The following is a 21,720-nucleotide window of genomic DNA, read 5'->3' on the forward strand; positions in this document are numbered from 1 at the left end:
CTAAAATTTGATCATCCAGTTGTCCCACTGCCAGGCACCACACCACATTGCCAGCCCATTGGCTACTGCCCAGGGTCAGTGAAAATGTAACAAGGTGCATTTGGGGGACTATTTTCCAGGGGAAGCACAACAGTCTACAGCTCCCCCCATTAAGCAGAATTCTCTTCGCCACACATAGTTTTAAGCAGTTTTCTTTGAATCTGCACTGTGGCAGTGATCCACTACATCCCATCTGCTTTTACCTTAGCTGATATGTGCATGAACCAGGCCCAGGAATACTCAGGAATGTTAATGTTCCAAAGCTCCCAAGAAGCCTAAGGTGCTGGTCCAGACACTGCCTCTGATATGGCTGTATCTACAGTGATGGGACTCTTGAGCAATCTGGTACGATGGGTTCAGCAAGATTCTCAAGCTTGTGTGAGGTATGGACTGCCTCCAATACCCGAACAAGCCTATCAGATGTTGTGCCTTATTTTGTTTGCTAGAGGTTTTAAGACCTACAGTTTTTCTTTAACAAGGTTAGGGCTTTTTCTTTGAGCATCAGCCCACATGGTTCCCAAGAGGCTTACTTGTGTGGTTAGCCCCAGTATCTTGTTGGGATGCTAATCTTCCAGCTCTGGTTCAGATATGGACTCATCTCATGAAAGGCAGTCTATATGCTGTCTTTAGCCCTTTCAGTCAGAATAATGCCATCAGTGAAATTGACCAGGACACCTCTGGTGATATTTCAGCCTTTTTTGAGGCCTAAGCCTATCCACTAGTGATAAATTATGGAGAATTTAGGATAGCCTGTGACAACATGATAAAATAAAGGAAGTGGAACCTGGGAAAGCAAATTGGCTCTAATCTTCAGGAGGCAATGGGATGCTGATAAGGCATTAGCAATGTGTACAATTGCAAAATAGACACCTTTGGTCTGCATTATGGATTCTGTGATTGTTATATCTAGAACTGCATGTGCCAGTATATTACTCCCACATAGAGAGTGGTAGTCCATGGTGAGGTGCCAAATAATACTGGATTTTCCCCCTGATCACTGAGGGCTATTATGTGATACAGTTTCTTTAAAAACTTCTGGCTCCATTAACTATTTGGTCATTATAGTGACCTCTGACCTCTTCTACTCCCCTGATACCCTTCCCTGGTCTCCTGTACTGCTTCACAATAACTATGTGAACATACTGGAGAGGTCTTATAGGGTCTGAGTCGTGTGTTTGTGCTACTACTATGATTCTAATTGTGGTATTTCCCTGTTGGGAACATCCCTATGATCAAGAGAATTGTTACCTGTAATTAACACCTCTATTTCCAAAGTACACTCAGCAATATTAGTTACAACCACCTGAGCTGATACTGGGCCAGAGGAACCCACCTATAAAGTTATACTGTCCAACTGGAAAAATGATTTCTAAATCCAGCTCAAGTAATTTTTCTGACCATGACCAAGGGCATTTCCTGGTATCACAGTAACTTATATTCCAAGGTCTGTAAGGGCTTAAGATGTTTGGCAAACTTGGTCACTGTCAAGTCCCCAACTTACCTGGACTAATGCATGTGGCCTTGGGTCCCTCTTCAGGATGGAGTCTAAAAATCTGCCTTTACCACTTTCCTATTCTTTTTTTTTTTCCTTTCTTTCCCTTTCCTTTCTTCTTTGCTTTTCTCTTCTCTTCTTTTTTTAAGAGAGAGAGTGTGTATGCCCATGCATGTGTGCAAGCACAAGGGGCCAGGGGCAGAGGGAGAAGGAGAGAGAGAGAATCTTAAGCAGGCTCCACACTCAGCACAGAGTCAAGAAGAACTCCAGCTCTCAACCCTGAGATCATGACCTGAGCTGATATCAAGAGCTGGAGGCTTAACCAAATGAGCCACCCAGGCACCCCTCCTATTTCTTCTTAAAGGGGTAAGGTTTGGAAAGAGAGGCAGTACTGAAGATGTTGGATCGACACCAATACATACAACACACACCTCTGCAAGGGGATCTAAATCCTCTTGGACCTTCTCTTGTTTGTCCACAGTAAATGCTAAAGCTGGTTGAGTATCTTTGCCTGTTACAGAAGATATACAAATGTATACATCAAGGGAATTCAAAACAACCACCCACCCACCAGAAAGTTTAAAAAACAAAAGGCATACAATATTAAGTGTGCTAGGATGAGGAACAATTCGAACTATAAATCAGAGCTGGTGGAATTACAGTAGGGGAACCACTTCAGAAAAGTCTGGCAATATCTACTATAGCTAAACATATGTGTAACCTATGACCCAGCAATGCCTCTCCTGGATATATATGTAACCAAGATGACACATATACACAGCAAAAGACTACAAACAAGAATGTTCATGGAGCACTATTCCTAGTAGCCCCAAGCTGAAAACAAGCCGAGACCATCAACAATGAGAATAAATAAACTTTACCAATTAATCTCACAAACAAAATTTGGCAAAGGAAGTCAGACTCAAGGGGTAAAAGTGTACATACAATATGCTAGCATTTATGTAAAGTTCAAAATCAGGCAAAACTATATTGTAAATCAGATGGAGACCTTTACAGGTGACAGGTGGGGACTTCGGGGATGCTACACGAGTACACAACTCTGGACAATCTATGAAAATGCATCCGGCTTTATTCTAATGATTTGGGCACTTTTTTGTATGTGACATTCAAAAACTACTTTAAACACTCAGCTTTTTTTTTTTTTTTTTTAAATCGTAAAACAGGCACAGCAACACAACCACACCCAAGATCATAAATCGAAGCAAACACACACCAGCACTAAAACTTCCCTCTACCTCTCTCTCCTGCCCCACTAAGTCTGGCCGCAGTTAGAGCCCAGGCATTTCTCCGCTGGTCAGAGTCGGATCTCCACCTCCGCAGATCTTCCCGGCTATGCGGCGTCATCTCCCGCAGCCAGCTCCAGGCTGGGCTGGATTCTCCGTCGCCCCGCTCCGCCCTCCGGGGCTCCTAGGCGACACTACAAGTCCCAGAAGTCCCCGGGGCGGAAATAAACGTCCAGCTGAAAGCGAGTTGGGGTGACGGGTGCGCTGCGGCGACTGCGGGGTCGCAGCGATTTGTCTTAAGGGTGGAGGAGCACCCGGTTGCAGGCTGGCGCCCGGTGACGATTACTCGGGTCGAACGCTCTCGGGCGTCTTTCGTGTTCTGGACTACACTTTCCAGAGGCCTCCAGGGGTAACGTCACTTCCTTCTGAGGTGGTCGGCGCCGCTATGCTGGAGCGAACTGCACAGCGCCCCGGCGGAGGAAGCGCGGCCGGTGTGTTCGCTCCGGTGAGGCGGACCGGGAGCCTGACGCCGGGGAAGCTGACGGTGAGGCGCGTCTTAGCCCGGGCGGGGACCGAGAGTGGTCGCGTGCGGATCCTCAGGCCTTCACACATTATTGTGTGAGTGTGTGACATAATGTGCCTGTGGGACTGCACGATTATGTGTGACCTCACAAAGGCGTGGTAATGTCTCCAGCTGTGTGAGTGCTTGCGAAAGCTGTGAGACTGCTTTAATTATGTCGTTGACTTTTTAAGAGTCTGGCGCCTCCCAACTGTGTCTATCCGGGAGCCGAATGGGGTGGGGGGAGCAATCATAGAGAAATGGTCACCCTGAGGCCAGTTGTGGGTTTGAAGGTTTCTGGAAGCTTGTAGTTGTGGGGTCTCTGTGGCTGGCTGCGTTGTTGCAGAAACCCAGATCGGTGGCTGGAAAGACCAATACTCCAGAGTTTTGACTGGAAAGGAGTCAAATTGCTTTTGAGGAAGGCTGACCACTCCGGAAGAAGGCCGACTCTTGTCCAAAGCCCAGTTTCGGGTTTCTGGCCCAGAGATTTTGTTAGTTTTGCTATTTATTTTGGGTCCAGAGATTTTTAAAGGGGTTTAATCACTTAAGAGAGTGCAGTGGTCCGTGACATTTCTTTTCTTTTAGAGATTTTATTTACTTATTTGACACACCGACCGAGCGAGAGAGAGCAAGCTCAAGCAGGGGGGAATGGCAGGCAGAGGAGAAGCAGGCCCCCCGCTGAGCAAGCAGCCTGATGGGGGCTCGATCCCAGGAATCTGGGATCCTGACCCGACCCGAATGAGCCACCCAGGCGCACTGGTTTGTAACGTTTCTTGATCACATGCGGACTTGATGCCAGCTATAGAGTTAATCTTGGGTCCTTGGGGGCTGTGCAAGAAATTCTAGTTCCATGGTGCTCAGAATTTCGGTAGGTTGTGCAAGAAGGTCTGGTTATTTCGTACCCAGGGGTTGCGCAAGTGTACTCCTTTTTTCTGAAAAGGAGGAAATGTCAGTCTGGGCTCAAGGAAAGGCTTTATCCCTTTTTCTTATGCTTCTTTATCCCTTACCATTTAATGGACTTGGCTTATACAGGTGATCAGAGACTAAGGGAAGAGCTGATGTTGGACAACTGAGTTTAATCCAAGGTAAATTGTTATTCTTTCATCTCTGAAGTATTTTCTGGTTTTTCACGATATGGGAATATTTGCTTGCTTTCTTTTGAAACTCCATAACAAAGATGCTTTTAGTATTTTGGTCTTTGGGCCTGGCTATTCCAAAGAATAATAATGGAATGGACCCAAAGTCTGGCCCCAAAGAGGTTATTCCACTCCATTTTGCTCCTTCTAAGATTTTGAATGATTTGAAGGAATGAAATACATCTCTCAGAGAGAAATTTGAAAGCTTTCACTTTGAGTATTTTCAATTTATTGTTTAAGAGATCATCCTCTAAGTATTTAAAAGGTTCAAAAGAGTACACAGTGAATTCTCTTTCTCAGCTGCCCCCCCCCCATACCTGCCCTCACAAGCTTTTCCTTATTAGAAGGCAACCAGTGTGCCTAGGTTCTTGAGTACTTCCAGGGGAATTCTGTACATCCATTAGTACATGAAGGACTTCATTTATCGCTGCACAGTATTACATAATTCCATAGTTTTAAGAATTAATCCTTATTAATGAACTTTCAGCTGGCTATGAATCTTTCGCTGTTATAAACAATGGTGGGATAAATATCCTTGAATATATGTCATTTAGCCTATCAATGAGTTGGTTGGTAGAATGAATGCTAGTTTCTCAGGTGTTTATGTGTACTTTAAATTTTAATAGTTTTTGCTGTGTTGTCTCTTGCATTATCCCTTTTTTAAACAATATTTTCTGATTTTATGTTTTATTTGGGGTATTTTGCTCGTTGTTGAAAAATTAAAGGAAATTGTTAATATGCTTTTATAGGGTTTTTCAAGCTATGCAGTTGTTACCTGATTTTTATGTGTGGTAGAATCAATTTACTAAGCTCTGATCACCATTTTCCTTAACTCTTCATTGTAAAAAATTCAAACATGTACAAAAATAGACAAAACAGTAATGAATGTCTATGCACCACTTTGCTCAGCTTCAGTAATAACTGACTCATGACCGGTCTTGTTTAATTTGTATGTCTACCTACCTAGGATTATTTTGAAGCACATACCAGAAGCTGTATTGTTCCATCCATAAATGTGTGTATAAATGATAGTCTTTTAAAAACTTAATCAGGGCGCCTGGGTGGCTCAGTGGGTTAAGCCGCTGCCTTCGGCTCAGGTCATGATCTCAGGGTCCTGGGATCGAGTCCCGCATCGGGCTCTCTGCTCAGCAGGGAGCCTGCTTCCTCCTCTCTCCCTCTGCCTGCCTCTCTGCCTACTTGTAATCTCTCTCTGTCAAATAAATAAATAAAATCTTTAAAAAAAAATAAAAAAATAGAACCAGATGGACATCACAGATATATTCAGAATATTTCATCCCAAAGCAACAGAATACACATTCTTCTCTAGTGCACATGGAACATTCTCCAGAATAGATCACATCCTCGGTCCTAAATCAGGACTCAACCGGTATCAAAAGATTGGGATCATTCCCTGCATATTTTCAGACCACAATGCTCTAAAGCTAGAACTCAACCACAAAAGGAAGTTTGGAAAGAACCCAAATACATGGAGACTAAACAGTATCCTTCTAAAGAATGAATGGGTCAACCGGGAAATTAAAGAAGAATTGAAAAAAATCATGGAAACAAATGATAATGAAAATACAACGGTTCAAAATCTGTGGGACACAACAAAGGCAGTCCTGAGAGGAAAATATATAGCGGTACAAGCCTTTCTCAAGAAACAAGAAAGGTCTCAGGTACACAACCTAACCCTACACCTAAAGGAGCTGGAGAAAGAACAAGAAAGAAACCCTAAGCCCAGCAGGAGAAGAGAAATCATAAAGATCAGAGCAGAAATCAATGAAATAGAAACCAAAAAAACAATAGAACAAATCAACGAAACTAGGAGCTGGTTCTTTGAAAGAATTAATAAAATTGATAAACCCCTGGCCCGACTTATCAAAAAGAAAAGAGAAAGGACCCAAATAAATAAAATCATGAATGAAAGAGGAGAGATCACAACTAACACCAAAGAAATACAAACTATTATAAGAACATACTATGAGCAACTCTATGGCAATAAATTTGACAATCTGGAAGAAATGGATGCATTCCTAGAAACATATAAACTACCACAACTGAACCAGGAAGAAGTAGAAAGCCTGAACAGACCCATAACCAGTAAGGAGATTGAAACAGTCATTAAAAATCTCCAAACAAACAAAAGCCCAGGGCCAGACGGCTTCCCGGGGGAATTCTACCAAACATTTAAAGAAGAACTAATTCCTATTCTCCTGAAACTGTTCCAAAAAATAGAAATGGAAGGAAAACTTCCAAACTCATTTTATGAGGCCAGCATCACCTTGATCCCAAAACCAGACAAGGATCCCACCAAAAAAGAGAGCTATAGACCGATATCCTTGATGAACACAGATGCGAAAATACTCAACAAAATACTAGCCAATAGGATTCAACAGTACATTAAAAAGATTATTCACCATGACCAAGTGGGATTTATTCCAGGGCTGCAAGGTTGGTTCAACATCCGCAAATCAGTCAATGTGATACAACACATCAATAAAAGAAAGAACAAGAACCATATGATACTCTCAATAGATGCTGAAAAAGCATTTGACAAAGTACAACATCCCTTCCTGATCAAAACTCTTCAAAGTGTAGGGATAGAGGGCACATACCTCAATATCATCAAAGCCATCTATGAAAAACCCACCGCAAATATCATTCTCAATGGAGAAAAACTGAAAGCTTTTCCGCTAAGGTCAGGAACACGGCAGGGATGTCCATTATCACCACTGCTATTCAACATCGTACTAGAGGTCCTAGCCTCAGCAATCAGACAACAAAAGGAAATTAAAGGCATCCAAATCGGCAAAGAAGAAGTCAAATTATCACTCTTCGCAGATGATATGATACTATATGTGGAAAACTCAAAAGACTCCACTCCAAAACTGCTAGAACTTATACAGGAATTCAGTAAAGTGTCGGGATATAAAATCAATGCACAGAAATCAGTTGCATTTCTCTACACGAACAGCAAGACAGAAGAAAGAGATATTAAGGAGTCAATCCCATTTACAATTGCATCCAAAACCATAAGATACCTAGGAATAAACCTAACCAAAGAGACACAGAATCTATACTCAGAAAACTATAAAGTACTCATGGAAGAAATTGAGGAAGACACAAAGAAATGGAAAAATGTTCCATGCTCCTGGATTGGAAGAATAAATATTGTGAAAATGTCTATGCTACCTAAAGCAATCTACACATTTAATGCAATTCCTATCAAAGTACCATCCATCTTTTTCAAAGAAATGGAACAAATAATGCTAAAATTTATATGGAACCAGAAAAGACCTCGAATAGCCAAAGGGATATTGAAAAAGAAAGCCAACGTTGGTGGCATCACAATTCCGGACTTCAGGCTCTATTACAAAGCTGTCATCATCAAGACAGCATGGTACTGGCACAAAAACAGACACATAGATCAATGGAACAGAATAGAGAGCCCAGAAATAGACCCTCAACTCTATGGTCAACTAATCTTCGACAAAGCAGGAAAGAATGTCCAATGGAAAAAAGACAGCCTTTTCAATAAATGGTGCTGGGAAAATTGGACAGCCACATGCAGAAAAATGAAATTGGACCATTCCCTTACACCACACACAAAAATAGACTCAAAATGGATGAAGGACCTCAATGTACGAAAGGAATCCATCAAAATCCTTGAGGAGAACACGGGCAGCAACCTCTTCGACCTCTGCCGCAGCAACATCTTCCTAGGAACAACGCAAAAGGCAAGGGAAGCAAGGGAAAAAATGAACTACTGGGATTTCATCAAGATCAAAAGCTTTTGCACAGCAAAGGAAACAGTTAACAAAATCAAAAGACAACTGACAGAATGGGAGAAGATATTTGCAAACGACATATCAGATAAAGGACTAGTGTCCAGAATCTATAAAGAACTTAGCAAACTCAACACCCAAAGAACAAATAATCCAATCAAGAAATGGGCAGAAGACATGAACAGACATTTCTGCAAAGAAGACATCCAGGTGGCGAACAGACACATGAAAAAGTGCTCCATATCACTCGGCATCAGGGAAATACAAATCAAAACCACAATGCGATATCACCTCACACCAGTCAGAATGGCTAAAATCAACAAGTCAGGAAATGACAGATGCTGGCGAGGATGCGGAGAAAGGGGAACCCTCCTACACTGTTGGTGGGAATGCAAGCTGGTGCAGCCACTCTGGAAAACAGCATGGAGGTTCCTCAAAATGTTGAAAATAGAACTGCCCTATGACCCAGCAATTGCACTATTGGGTATTTACCCTAAAGATACAAATGTAGTGATCCAAAGGGGCACGTGCACCCGAATGTTTATAGCAGCAATGTCCACAATAGCCAAACTATGGAAAGAACCTAGATGTCCATCAACAGATGAATGGATCAAGAAGATGTGGTATATATACACAATGGAATACTATGCAGCCATCAAAAGAAATGAAATCTTGACATTTGCAACAACATGGATGGAACTAGAGCGTATCATGCTTAGCGAAATAAGTCAAGCGGAGAAAGACAACTATCATATGATCTCCCTGATATGAGGAAGTGGTGATGCAACATGGAGGCTTAAGTGGGTAGAAGAAGAATAAATGAAACAAGATGGGATTGGGAGGGAGACAAACCATAAGTGACTCTTAATCTCACAAAACAAACTGACGGTTGCCGGGGGGAGGGGGTTGGGGAGAAGGGGGTGGGATTATGGACATTGGGGAGGGTATGTGATTTGGTGAGTGCTGTGAAGTGTGTAAACCTGGTGATTCACAGACCTGTACCCCTGGGGATAAAAATATATGTTTATAAAAAATAAAAAAAATTAAAGTCTAAAAAAAAGAAAAAAGAAAAAAAAAATAAAAAAATAAAAAAATAAAAAAATAAAAACTTAATCAAATACCATTATTCTCCCTAAAAAAATAAGTAGTATTTCCTTAATATCAGATTTACAGTTGGAGTTTAGATTTCCCCACAAGGCAAATAACTTTGTTTTTAATTTCAAGATTTCTTTGAATCTGGGCCCAAATAAGATCCATGTGATCCATGTGTTGTGATTGGTTCATAAGTCTTTTAATAAAGTATTTTTAAAAATCTATAGTTTCTTTTTTTTTAATCTATAGTTTCTTATTCTTACTTATTTGAGAGAGAGAGAGAGAATTTGCATTTGGGTGGGGGGAGGGGCAGAGGGAGACAGAGAATCGGATCCCATGACCACCAGATCGTCACCGGAGCTGGAACCAAGCATCAGATACCCAACCAATTGAGCCACCCAGGTGCCCTCATTCTTTTTTTTCTTTTTTTAAGATTTTCTTTATTTGACAGGGAGAGAGCACGCAAGCTGGGGGAGCAACAGAGGGAGAGAGAGAAGCAGGCTCTCTGGTGAGTGGGGACCCTGATGTGGGGCTCCATTCCAGGACCCTGGCATCATGACCTGAGCCGAAGGCAGACACTTAACTGACTGAGCCACCCAGGCACCCCTGGGCACTCCTCATTCTTATTCTTTTTCTGTCTCTCCTTGGAACGTATTTGTTGAAGAAGCTGAGTGATTTGTCCAGAGTGATATTTCCCACAATATGTCATCATTAACATTTTTTTCTATATTTCTCTAGCTAGAGATTAGATGTAGAGGCTCGATCTGGTTCAGGTGGGTTCTCTCCATTTTCACCCCCCACCCTTTTTTTGGGCACAGTTACTACACTAATGCTAATGTATACTTCCATGAAGAGGCACATAGTGTCTGCTTGCCTCTTTTTGTGATATTTTCTATTATTATTTCATTGGATTGCTAAATAGTTATAGTCAAATTAATTATATTTTTATTATTTAACTGGAATAATTATATATAGTGAAAATTTTCTTTATGAACTGATTGGTTACCTTGAGGTACAGATTCCTTAAGGGAGGCAGGACAGATTTTTTTTTCTCCTAAATTACCAATTTTTTTTTTTTAAAGATTTTATTTATTTATTTGACAGAGAGATCACAAGTAGGCAGAGAGGCAGGCAGAGAGAGAGGAAGAAGCAGGCTCCCCGCCGAGCAGAGAGCCCGATGTGGGGCTCGATCCCAGGACCCTGGGATCATGACCCGAGCCGAAGGCAGCGGCTTTAACCCACTGAGCCACCCAGGCGCCCCCTAAATTACCAATTTTTAAAATGAGGAAGTAATGAACCATAATGAAATGATGGTTTGCTAGTATTCTTTCCTGGGTACCAGTGATTGTTATTTTTTACTCTCATTAGAAAAGTGTGGATTTTTATATACTTATATGTTTTAGTCTATTGCAGTTGTTTTATTTATGTATACTTAAATTAGTATTGTGCCGTATTTACCATTTAGAGCCTATTCGGGTTGGCTCATAGGTTCTTTTGACTTGATCTTAGTCTTTGCTTTCTTGGTTTTCAGTAGATCTTCTCAGTCAGGAGTTGATAAAATTTCTGCAAAGGGTGATATAGTTAGTGTTTTAGGTTTATGGGACACACATTCTGAGTTGCAACTACTCAAGTTTGTTGTAGAGTGAAAGCAGCCATATATAATAATAAACAGAAGGATGTGGCTAAGTTCCAATAAAACTGTATTTCCAAAATCAGACAAGTGGCATACCAAATAGGAGCAGAGTTTAAAAGGTGAAATTCAATATCTGATTTAGTGAATGCTAAAAGAATTGACTTCATTTTGGGTGCCTGGATGGGTCAGTCAATTGACCAACTGCCTTGGGCTCAGGTCATGATCCTGGAGTCCTGGGACTGAGCCCTGCGTCAGGCTCTCAGCTCAGTGGGGAGTCTGCTTCTCCCTCTGACCCTCCCACCTGTTATGCTCTCACTCTTTAACTCTGTCCCTCAAATAAATAAAATCTTTTAAAAAAAGAAATGATTTCATTTTTAGAGAGTAGGTGGCAGCTGCAATTTTTAAGCAAATGCTGCCCACATACATACCTTCATAACACACACTTAATGGAAATCAAATTTCCTATAATACCCATGAAAGAGAAATGCTGTTATTTTGTTTCCAAGCAGTTGTCAGATTTCTAATAATATTTCTAGTCAGAACCTCACCTTTAATGTGGAAAGGGCTTTTATAGACTTGATAACTTATTCAGGATAAATAGATGGATAGATGGAATTTATTGGATTACATTTGAGAGAAAAAGAAAAACAGAAGGCTCACATTAATATGTGTTATTTTATTCTTATACATTTCTACCTTCTGTTTCTGAACTCATTGGCTGAATAATGCCCCAAATAGGACTTTTCCCATGGCAGGGATCCAGAGTACTTGAATTGTATTGAATTAAATTTAATTGAAATAAGATGTAAAGAAAGCCAAAAATCAAGCATTATTACCATGTTCTAGGTTCTTATTCATTTCCTGATTCAGGCCTCCTTTATATTAATGGAAACAGCATTTCAAGACTATATTCTAGGTACTAGGACTTTCATCGCTACTGGGTTGATCATTGTTTCTGTGGCTTTACAAAGCTAGTATATATGTATCTTTTAAAAGATTAAAAAATAAGTGTCACAACCCCAAAGAGCTTAGAGATATGAGTTCATGTAATGTGTTCTGGATGGGATCATGGAACAGAAAATGACAGTTCTTATTTTACATAATTTGGAAGAAATATTACGATTCTTTATTCCACACTTTATGAAGAACACTCAAAATAATAATATTCAGTGATTTGACTACTGAAAACAGTCTTCTGTTTTTGTTTGTTTTCTTTGTTTATTATATTATCTTCTCGTTCTTTAGGGTATATTCCACTGGGGATATGGAATCAAATTACTATATGCTAGAGTCATTTGGAATGGTTCCTCGTGAGATGTTATGTCACAAGTTGGAATCGCAGATTTGCTTGTTTTACTTTTAATTTTTAGAGATCGCTCTTTTAAAATTTACTTTTTTCCTATAATTATATAAAGTAAATATGTGGCCCCAAAGTCAAATCTGCACCTCAAGGTTTAATTTTATCTCTTCCTTCACAGTTTCTACCTATAAGTAGTCACTTTTTCTATCTTATGTTTATTCTGTCTTTTAAAATCTACTGTAAGAAAGCACATTAGTGTGCTTTAGATGTGTTTATGTACACCATAAGCAACAAAATGAAAAGTAGATAAAAGGACTTCGTCAAAATTAAAAATTTTGGTGCTTCAAACAGCACTTGTCAAGAAGGTCAAAGACAACCCACATACATTATGGGACTGAGTTCTTGCAAATCATTTTTCTGATGAGGGACTTGTGCCCAGCATATATAAAGATATATTACAACCTAATAATAAAAAGTTAAGTGACTCAATTAAAAATGGCCTAAGTATCTGAATAACATTTCTCCAAAGAAGATAGATAAATTGCTATTAAGCATATGACAAGATTATCAGCATCTTTAGGGATCAGGAAAATACAAATCAAAACCACAGTGCACTATCACTCATATAGACTAAAATGGCTACAATAGAAAAGACATTGTAACAAATGTTAAGAAGGATATGAAGAGAGGTGCCTGGGTGGCTCAGTCATTAGGCATCTGCCTTTGGCTCTGTTGGTGATCCCAGGGTCCTGGGATCGAGTCCCACGTCAGGCTCCCTGCTCAGTGGGAAGCCTGCTTTCCTCTCTTCCACTCCCCTGGTTGTGTTCCCTCTCTCACTGTCTCTCTGCATCAAATAAATAAATAATATCTTAAAAACAAACAAACAAAACAAAGTGAAGAATGTGAAGAGGGACCCCTAGGTGGCATAGTGGACTCTCGTTCAGGTCATGATCTCAGGGTGGGGAGATCAAGCCCTGCGTTGGCTCCACCCTGAGCATGGAGCCTCTACCCCCTATTCCAACTCCCGCTTACATGCATGTGTTCTCTCTCTTAAAAGGAAAAAAAAAGGTCAAGAAATTATAGAACCTTCATACAGAACTGGTGAGAATATAAAATATAAAGAGAATATAAATATAAAGAGAATATGATATGGTGTGGCTGCTTTGGAAAATAGTCTGGAGGAATGATGACTAATGGTTGCAGGCTTTCTTCTGGGATAATGAAAATGTTCTAAAACTGATTGTGGTAGTGGAGTCTGTGAATATACTAAAAACCATTGGCTTGTATACTTAAAAATGTGAATTCTATGGTAAGTGAATTAAATCTCAACAAACTTTTTTTTTTACTATTTTATTTTATTAAAAAAATTTTTCTTTATTTTCAGCATAACATTATTCATTGTTTTTTCACCATACCCAGTGCTCCATGCAATCTGTGCCCTCTCTAATACCCACCACCTGGTTCCCCAATCTCCTACCCCCCACAGCTTCAAACCCCTCAGATTGTTTTTCAGAGTCCATAGTCTCTCATGGTTCACCTCCCCTTCCAATTTCCCCCAACTCCCTTCTCCTCTTTAACTCCCCTTGTCCTCCATGATATTTGTTATGCTCCACAAATAAGTGAAGCCATATGATAATTGACTCTCTCTGCTTGACTTATTTCACTCAGCATAATCTCTTCCAGTCCCATCCATGTTGCTACAAAAGTTGGGTATTCATCCTTTCTGATGGAGGCATAATACTCCATAGTGTATATGGACCACATCTTCCTTATCTATTCGTCCGTTGAAGGGCATCTTGGTTCTTTCCACAGTTTGGCGACCGTGGACGTTGCTGCTATAAAGATTGGGGTACAGATGGTCCTTCTTTTCACTACATCTGTATCTTTGGGGTAAATATCCAGTAGTGTAATTGCAGGGTCATAGGGAAGCTCTATTTTTAATTTATTGAGGAAGCTAAACAACCTAGATGAAATGGATGCATTCCTGGAAAAATATAAACTCCCACAATTGAATCAGGAAGAAATCGACAATCTGAATAGACCGATATCTAGTAACGAGATTGAAGCAGATCAAAAACCTCCCAAAAAACAAGAGCCCAGGATCTGATGGATCCCCTGGGGAATTCTACCAAACTTTCAAAGAAGAAATAACACCTATTCTCCTGAAGCTGTTTCAAAAAATTGAAGCAGAAGGAAAACTTCCAGACTCTTTCTATGAAGCCAGCATTACCCTGATCCCCAAACCAGGCAAAGACCCTATCAAAATGGAGAATTTCAGACCAATATCACTGATGAATATGGATGCTAAGATTCTCAACAAGATCCTAGCAAACAGGATCCAACAGCACATTAAAAAGATTATCCACCATGACCAGGTGGGATTCATTCCGGGCTACAAGGATGGTTCAACATTCACAAATCAATCAGTGTGATAGAACAAATTAATATGAGAAGAGAGAAGAAGCACATGGTCCTCTCAATTGATGCAGAAAAAGCATTTGACAAAATCCAGCATCCATTCCTGATTAAAACGCTTCAAAGTATAGGGATAGAAGGAACATTCCTGAACTTCATCAAATCTATCTATTGAAAGACCCACAGCAAATATCATCCTCAATGGGAAAAAGCTTGCAGCCTTCCTGTTGAGATCAGGAATACGACAAGGATGCTCACTCTCACCACTCTTGTTCAACATAATATTAGAAGTCCTAGCAACAGCAATCAGACAACAAGGAGAAATAAAAGGTATCCAAATTGGCAACGATGAAGTCAAACTCTCTTTGCAGATGACATGATTCTTTATATGGAAAACCCAAAAGACTCCACCCCCAAACTACTAGAACTCATACAGCAATTCAGTAACGTGGCAGGATACTATGTACAGAAATCAGTGGCTTTCTTATACACTAACAATGAAAACACAGAAAGGGAAATTAGAGAATTGATTCCATTTACTATAGCACCAAGAACCACAAGATACCTGGGAACACTCATGAAAGAAATTGAAGAAGACACAAAAAGATGGAAGACCATTCCATGCTCTTGGATCGGAAGAATAAACATTGTTAAAATGTCTATACTGCCTAGAGCAATGTATACTTTTAATGCCATTCCGATCAAAATTCCACTGGTATTTTTCAAAGAGCTGGAGCAAATAATCCTAAAATTTGTATGGAACCAGAAGAGACCCCGAATTGCTAAGGAAATGTTGAAAACAAAAATAAAACTGGGGGCATCACATTACCTGATTTCAAGCTTTATTACAAAGCTGTGATCACCAAGACAGCATGGTACTGGCATAAAAACAGACACATAGACCAGTGGAACAGAGTAGAGAGCCCAAATATGGACCCTCAACTCTATGGTTCAATAATCTTTGACAAAACAGGAAAAAATATACAGTGGAAAAAAGACAGTCTCTTCAACAAATGGTGCTGGGAAAACTGGACAGCTATATGTAGAAGAATGAAACTGGACCATTCTCTTACACCATACACAAAGATAAACTCAAAATGGATAAAAGACCTCAGTGTGAGACAGGAATCCATCAGAATCCTAGAGGAGAACATAGGCAGTAATCTCTTCGATATCAGCCACAGCAGCTTCTTTCAAGATTTGTCTCCAAAGGCAAAGGAAACAAAAGCGAAAATAAACTTTTGGGACTTCATCAAAATCAAAAGCTTCTGCACAGCAAAGGAAACAGTCAAGAAAACAAAGAGGCAACCCACGGAATGGGAGAAGATAGTTGCAAATGACAGTACAGACAAAAGGTTGATATCCAGGATCTATAATGAACTCCTCAAACTCAACACACACAAAACAGACAATCATATCAAAAAATGTGCAGAAGATATGAACAGACACTTCTCCAATGAAGACATACAAATGGCTATCAGACACATGAAAAAATGTTCATCACTAGCCCTCAGGGAGATTCAAATTAAAACCAACAAACTTGTTTTAAAAAAATGTATGCCTTTAAGTAAAAATCAGGAAAAAAGAGTGATGGCTCTACTTCTATTCAACATTTATTTCAGATTATAAGCACTGCACTAAAACTAGAGTAAAACCATTGGAAAGCAACAGAAAATTGATTAGCTGATAATATGATTGTCTACTGGGAAACAACAAAATGTGGAAGTATTCTAAAGCTATTAAGAAAAGAAAATCAACAAAATAATATAAATTTTAAAAAGTTCAGGGACACCTGGGTGGCTCAGTTAGCATTTGGGTCATGATCCTAGTGTCATTGGAACGAGCCCCATGCCCAGCTCTCTGCTTAGCAGGGAGCCTGCTTCTCCCTCTCTGTCTGTCTGCTGGTCTGCCTGTTTGTGCTCTTTATCTCTGTCAAGTAAATAAGTAAAATCTTTAAAAAGGTAAAAAAAGAAAACCCAAAGTTCAACAACATTTATCTTTTGGAATGTTGCTAGCTTTGTTTTATTTTTTTCCTTTTTTTAAAAAAAAGATTTTATTTAGAGGGAGAGAGAGTGAACCTGAGTAGGGGAGGGTCAGAAGGAGAGGGAGAGATAATCTCAAGCACGTGCTTAACAAGGATCCTGATGCAGGGCTTAATTTCATGACCCTGAGATCATGATCTGAGCTGATATCAAGAGTCAGTTGCTTAACTGACTGAGCTACCCAGATGCCCTGCTAGCTTATCTTTGAAAGGAATTATAAGGAGTGGGACAACTGGATCACTGCTTAAATGCTTCTGTAATTTCCTGGTTATTGCTAAATTCCCTTCCTTTGAGGTTGTGCATTTACTCCATCAGTATTTTACAACTATTTTCCAATAGGTCATCCAACAGAATACACTGGCAAACTTTGGGGTATTTTCCAATGACTTTGGTCTCTCACTGTAATTTTAATTAACATTTCTGTTATAGTGAGCAAAGTTGAGCATCTCCTTATATTCTTTAGTGTATTTGCATTTTTTTTTTATTTTTAAATATTTTATTTATTTATTTATTTATTTGACAGAGAGAGATCACAAGTAGGCAGAGAGGCAAGTGGAGAGAGAGAGGAGGAAGCAGGCTCCCTGCTGAGCAGAGAGCCCGATGTGGGACTGGATCCCAGGACCCTGAGATCATGACCTGAGCCGAAGGCAGCGGCTTAACCCACTGAGCCACCCAGGCGCCCTGCATTTGTTTTTCTATGAACTGTCCATTTATGTTGACCATTGTTCTATAGGAGTATTCATTTTCTGCTTATAAAGCTATTTTATATGTTTTTTTAAAATCTTTTCTTTGTAATATGTTCCAAATGCCTTTTCCTAGATTGTCACTTTTCTATTGCTAATGGTGTTTTCCCAATTAAAATAATTTTTTGTAGTTAAATATTATTCCCTTATTACCTATAAATTTGGTTATAGCTTGGTAAGTTTCTCTAACTCCTGAATTTTAGAAAAATCCAGGCATCGTTACTTCTTAAATTATTTCAATTTTTACATTTCTTTTTTTTTTTAAAGATTTTATTTACTTACATGAGAGAGAGACATAAAGAGATAGTGACAGAGAGCACGAGTGGGAAGGGGAGGGAGAAGCAAGGAGCCTGGATGCAGGGCTTGATCCCAGGACCCTGGGATCATGACCTGTGAGCTGAAGGCAGACACTTAACTTACTAAGCCACCCAAGTACCCCCTCTAATTTTATATTTCACAAGCAGCTTTATCTGGAGCTTAATCTGATATATTGTGAGGAGTAGTGCAGTTTTTCATTTTTCAAATGATTTGTTATTTCATCATCATCTTTTTCAAGGTCCATATATTCCCCACTGATGTAAGATGCCACCATATCAAATATGAAATTTCAAAGTATTTGGGTCAGTTTTTTTTTAAAGATTTTATTTATTTATTTGACAGAGAGATCACAAGTAAGGCAGAGAGGCAGGCGGGGGCGGGGGGGGGAGCAAGCTCCCTGCTGAGCAGAGAGCCCGATGGAGGGCTCGATTCCAGGACCCTGAGATCATGACCTGAGCTGAAGGCAGAGACCTGAACCCACTGAGCCACCCAGACGCCCCATGGGTCAGTTTTTTTTTTTTTTAAGATTTTATTTATTTATTTGTCAGAGAGAGAGAGAGCGAGAGCGAGCACAGACAGAGTGGAAGGCAGAGTCAGAGGGAAAAGCAGGCTTCCTGCGGAGCAAGGAGCCTGATGTGGGACTCGATCCCAGGACGCTGGGATCATGACCTGAGCTGAAGGCAGCAGCTTAACCCACTGAGCCACCCAGGTGCCCCCTTGGGTCAGTTTTTATATGTCACAATTTTCACTGGATTTTCTCTCTATAATTTTGAAAGAATTGAAAGAAATTAGGAGGGCTTATATTTTCCCAAATGGACCTTAAAAGCCATATGAATCAACAAGGAAAACAATTAAAACTGCATATAACAGCCTATGCCTACAGCCTTATTTAGAGCTAGAGGTTACTATAAACTTCAGTTTTTATGTAAGTGGAGAAATATATATCCCAAACAGGCAGATCAACTCTGGTTTCTATCCTAGACTAAAGAGTTAGGGAGAGAAAAGCAAGGGATACATTGCAGTGTTGGGAAATGGATAAATTAATCCCATGAACATAGAGGTCCATCTTGAGTGGGAAAATGCTGACAACATGACTGATCCTATTAAACTGGAGCATTGCCTTTTGATTGAAAGGAAGATTCTTGAAAATGGTGAGTTGAAAGATGGCATTCTTAGGAAATGCCCACTCCTTGAGGAGAGGGAAGGCAACATAAAAAGAAAAGGCATGCCTTTAAGGATGATTGTGAAAGGGAAAAAGGAATCAAATGTTGGAAACTAAATCTTTTTCAGAACCAAAAGAATGTCACAGATTCAGAAGTGACAGAATTTATGTAGCCAAGAGTTTGGCCTTGCCAAAGAGAGGTCTGGGCTTTTTACTACTTTTGGGAGGTAATCTCTGGGCCCTTGAAATGTGATACATTTGCTTGGAAGCCTTAGATCACATATTATAATCTAACAATATGTTGTAGGGTGGGGACTGGCCACACCTGTATAGTGTTAGGGTAGTGGTTGGCCATGTGAGAAAGGACAACAGTGTTACAAAGCATGGGGGCTTTGGGTCACATGGTATCAATTGACCTGGACACAGATTAATAACGTGGTCAATTAAGGAGCCATTCCCACAGCTAGAGCTCTCATAAAAACTCAAAAATTGAGGCTCAGGTGACTTTGCATGGCTGGCAGTACTCTATGCATTTTATCACACATTGATGTCAGGAGAGAAGTACATCCTGACTCGATGAAAAAAGACATGGAAGTTCCATATTTGGTATTTCTCCCAATGTGTTTCTTCTTTAAGTTGATTTTAATTTGTATCTTTTTTTCCTATAATAAACTGTAACTGTGAGCACAGTAGCTTCCAGTGAGTTCTGAGTACTAGTGAATTTTGAGCTTGAGAGTGGTTTTAAACTCTGTGTCAGTTGGCTTTAGTTGGTTTGGGGAGCTTATCGTTTATGTCACGGTTGAGGGTAGTTTTCGGAGGAATTGTACTCTCTAACTTTGTAGTTAGTCAAAAACTCCTACAAAATCCTACTCCCAAAAAAGAGTCTGTTGCTAAGAACATTGCACATCACAGTATCAAAGAAGAAAATGCCCTTGAACTGGGATTTCTACTAAGTTACCCCAAATCGCACATCCTTCTCTAATGACATTATATCCTGGTGCAGAAAAAAATCTAAGACTTAAAACAATTAACAGAAAATAGTAGGAAATATATATATAAGCAAAACAGTCAGACAACAAAAAGAAATAAAAGATATCCAAATCGGCAAAGAAAAAGTCAAATTTTCACCCTTTGCAGACAACATGATACTCTATGTAGAAAACCCAAAAGACTCCAACAAAAAATTGCTAGAACTGATACAGGAGTTCGGCAGAGTTGCAGGATATAAAATCAACACACAAGTCTGCTACATTTTGATACACTAACAGTGGAGCAGCAGAAAGAGAAATCAAGGAATTGATCCCGTTTACAATTGCACCAAAAATAATAAGATACCAAGAAATAAGCCCAACCAAGGAGGTAAAAGATCTGTACTCTGAAAGCTGTAGAACACTTATGAAGGAAATTGAGGGAGACATAAAGAGATGGAAAAATGTTCCATGCTCATGGATTGGAAGAACGAATATTGTTAGAATGTCTATTCTACCCAAAGCAATCTACACATTTAATATATTCCCTATCAAAATATCATCAGCATTTCTCACAGAGCTGGAACAAACAATCCTAAAATTTGTATGGAATCAGAAAAGACCCCAAATAGCCAAAGTAATACTGAAAAGGAGAACCAGATCTGGAGGCATCACAATTCTGGGCTTCGAGCTGTATTACAAAGCTGTAATCATCAAGGTGGCATGGTACTGGCACAAAAACAGACACATGGGACCAGTGGAACAGAATAGAGAACCCAGAGATGGACCCTCAAGTCTATGGCCAGCTAATTTTTGACAAAGCAGGAGAGAATATCCAATGGGAAAAAGTCCCTTCAACAAATGGTGTTGGGAAAATGGGACAGCCACATGCATAAGAATGAAACCGGACCACTTTCTCACACCACACACGAAGATTAATTCAAAATGGATGAAAGATGTAAATGTGAGACAAGAATCCATCAAAATCCTAGAGCAGAACACAGACAGTAACCCTTTGGACATTGGCTCTAGCAATTTCTTACTAGATAGGTCTCCTGAGTCAAAGGAAACAAAAGCATAAATGAACTGTTGGGACTTCATCAAAATAAAACTTCTGCACAGCAAAGGAAACAATCAACAAAGTAAAAGGCAGCTTATGGAGCAGGAGAAGATATTTGCAAATGACATATCTAGGGTTAGTATCCAAAATCTTTGAAGAACTTAACCAAACTCAACACCCAAAAAACAAATAATCCAGTTAAGAAATGGGGAGAAGACATGAATAGACCACTTTTTCAAGGAAGACACCCAGATGGCTAATAGACACATGAAAAGATGTTCAGCATCACTCATCATCAGGGAAATACAAATCAAAACTACAATGAGATATCGCCTCACACCAGCTGGAATGGCTATACTTGACAATGCAAGAAACAACAGGTGTTGGGCAAGGATGAGAAAAAAGGGGAACCCTCTTATACTGTTGGTGGGTGCAAACTGGTGTAACCACTCTGGAAAACAGTATTGAGATTCGTCAAAAAGTTAAAGATAGAGCTACTCTATGACCCAGCAATTGCACTATTACGTATTTACCCAAAGGATACAAAAATGCTGGGGTGCCTGGGTGGCTCAGTGGGTTAAAGCCTCTGCTTTTGGCTCAGGTTGTGATCCCAGGGATCCTGAGATCCAGCCCCACATTGGGCTCTTGGCTCGGTGGGAATCCTGCTTCCTCCTCTCTCTCTGTCTGCCTCTCTGCCTACTTGTGATCTCTGTCTGTCAAATAAATAAA

The 21,720-nt window shown here is 39.9% G+C and overlaps 1 protein-coding gene across 8 annotated transcripts in view; it reads left to right on the top strand.

Moving 5' to 3' along the window:
• Positions 1-3,188: 3,188 nt before the first annotated feature.
• LOC131817809 (zinc finger protein 420-like) overlaps positions 3,189-21,720 on the top strand; it is a 49,472-nt gene continuing 30,940 nt past the window's right edge. For 6 of the 8 annotated variants that reach the window (XM_059151472.1, XM_059151471.1, XM_059151465.1 and 3 more), the window contains exon 1: positions 3,189-3,319. The gene's annotated coding sequence lies outside the window, so the exon portion shown is untranslated. Of the gene's footprint in view, positions 3,320-4,366; positions 4,420-9,620; positions 9,859-21,720 lie in introns of those variants that run through there. The other 2 variants (XM_059151466.1, XM_059151467.1) reach the window with 2 other exon arrangements.

Source organism: Mustela lutreola, chromosome 16 (genome assembly GCF_030435805.1).
Source record: "Mustela lutreola isolate mMusLut2 chromosome 16, mMusLut2.pri, whole genome shotgun sequence".
Classification (NCBI taxonomy): Eukaryota; Metazoa; Chordata; class Mammalia; order Carnivora; family Mustelidae; genus Mustela; species Mustela lutreola.